This window comes from Myotis davidii, unplaced genomic scaffold (genome assembly GCF_000327345.1).
Source record: "Myotis davidii unplaced genomic scaffold, ASM32734v1 scaffold652, whole genome shotgun sequence".
Taxonomy (NCBI): Eukaryota; Metazoa; Chordata; class Mammalia; order Chiroptera; family Vespertilionidae; genus Myotis; species Myotis davidii.
Window position 1 is genome coordinate 454173 of NW_006284936.1, and position 2619 is coordinate 456791.

Consider the following 2619-nt stretch of genomic DNA (forward strand, 5'->3'; position numbering starts at 1 on the left):
TTGTATTCCCATTTTTGTCATCTCTGGTAGGTAGGGCAAGACTGGCATCTCCACAGATCCCAGAGCAGTTAAGGAGTGGGGGAGAGAGAATAGAGAGAATGGGTGGAGAGAGAGAAAGAGAGAGAGAGAGAGAGAGAGAGAGAGAGAGAGAGAGAGAATAGTCATATGTGTCTGAGAGAGAATGTACATGTGTCTATAGAGAAACAATAGTTGTGTATGTATCTATGAGAGAGAGAGAGGATCTGAAAGATAGGGTTCTGGGTGTGTTTCTGTGTAAAAAATGGGGAGAGAAAAAGATTGAAAATAAGGGGAAAAAGGGGAAACAGACCCCACCTTCCCCTTAGGGGACCCTCTTCTCCTTGCTATGTAGTCAGCAACCCCAGCACTGAGTCAGTTAGGGTAGGGCGACCCCATTTGCAATTCTCCATCTTGTGCTTCTCCTGTGTCTGGGATGCCTATATCCTCTCATCAAGAGTCACCTCATGAGCCCCCACCCTGTGGCCCTGAGGGGTGAGATCAGTGGGAAGTGTCAGAATGAATGCTCGCTGGTCCTTCTGTTGGGGATGTCACTGAGGATGTCACAGCCTCCTGCCAGCCGCCAATTGCCCTCATGTCTCGAGGGCTGTACATCTGGCCTCCTCCGAGGTTATCTCCGTGGCCCCGGGGCCCATCGATTGTCAGAGTGATTCCACCTGGGAAGCAGGGTAGGAATCTCCCTTGAGACTGGGCATCCCCAGAAACATGTCTCCAAATCCTGAAAGATTGAAAGAGCTGCCAGAGCCTGTGGAGGAAGGGGGTGTCGGGGAGCTGGTGCGGCTGTGGCCCCCTAGGCGACAGACACGGTGGTCTTGACAACATAGATGTTTGCCTCCTCTTGAAACTTTCCGATATTTTTCTTATAGTGAATCCACTTGTTGCAAAACCAGTTGGAGACCTGAGAGACGGTGATACCACACTTCTTGGCGAGCTCCTCCTTAGCCTCCTCACTGAGATATGCGTTACTCAGGTGGGAATACAAATACAGTGGGGCCTTGACTTAAGAGTTTAATTCGTTCTGTCACGGAGCTCGTAACTCAAATTACTAGTATGTCAAATCAAAAAGTGAACGAGTGAGATACATGATGCTGGGCTGATGTTGTGGCGTTCACTGTGACGTCTGCTGCGCCAACTAGCGATGGGGTATCTGAAGCTGGCTCGTAACCCGAATTTTAGCTCACAACTCAAAGCAAAAAATCGGCTGAGAGATGGCTCTTATCTCGAAACACTCATTAGTCGGGACACTCGTAAGTCAAGGCCCCACTGTACTCATTTAGGACCTCGGTGGCCTCTCTGCTGAAATTCCGGCCAGAAACCCAGAGCGAATGATCATGGCAGCCTCACAGGTGGCCACTTTCGCCAGAGGCACTCCTAGGCCAGATGGCTCAGCTTTCCTGTTTGCAACCCCCAGCTGGGACAGCATCTGGGCTGGGCAGCACCCCGGGTGCACGCGTTCCCCCACAAGTGGCCACTGCCACTGGGGGTGCTCCTGGACCGCACCTAACTGGTCGTGACTATTAAGCACCTGACTGTTCCTGACTAGCATTTCTGGGCTAATTAGCATATCCTCTCTTATTATGTAGGATTATTGGCTATATTCCTTATGCTTTACTTGTGTTGGGTGAAAAAGGTAAGGGATTAAGAAGTACAAATTGTCATTTCATAATCTTTTTAAAAATTTTTTATTAAGTTATTACATATGCGAGCTTATCCCCACGTTACCCCTTACCCCCTACTCATACCATCATTCCCCCTGTTGTCTGTGTCCATTTGTTAGGGCTCAGTGGATCTCAACCTTCTGGCCCTTTAAATATAGTTCCTCATGTTGTGACCCAACCATAAAATTATTTTGGTTGCTACTTCATAACTGTAATGTTGCAACTGTTATGAATTGTAATGTAAATATCTGATGTGTAGGATGGTCTTAGGCAACCCCTGTGAAAGGGTCATTCGGCCACTAAAGGGGTCGTGACCCACAGGTTGAGAACCCCCCATTAACCCCCCATCCCCCCCACTCATGCCCTCACGCCCCTGTTGCCTGTGTCCATTGGTTAGGCTCATATGCATGCGTACAAGTCCTTTGGTTGATCTCTCCCCCTTACGCGCCCCCTCTTCTACTTTCCCTTTGAGGTTTGACAGTCAGAGATCGATGAGTCTCTGTCTCTGGATCTGTTTTTGTTCATCAGTTTATGTTGTTCATTATATTCCATAATGAGTTAGATCATGTGGCATTTATCTTTCTCTGACTGGCTTTTTTCATTTAGCATAATGCTCTCCAGTTCCATCCATATTGTTCCAAATGGTAAGAACTCCTTTTTCACCACAGCATAGTATTCCACAATGTAGCTGTACCACAGTTTTTTAATCCACTCATCTGCTGATGGGCACTAAGGCTATTTCTAAATCTTAACTATGGTGAATTGTGCTGCTATGAACATAGGGGTGCAGATGAGATTTTTTTTTAAGTTGTTATTGATTTAGAGAGAGAGGAAGGGAGAGAGAAACATCCATTGGCTGTTTCCATTCCCTACTAGAGATGGAGCTGGCAACCCAGGCATGTGCTTTGACTGGAATCCAACTGGC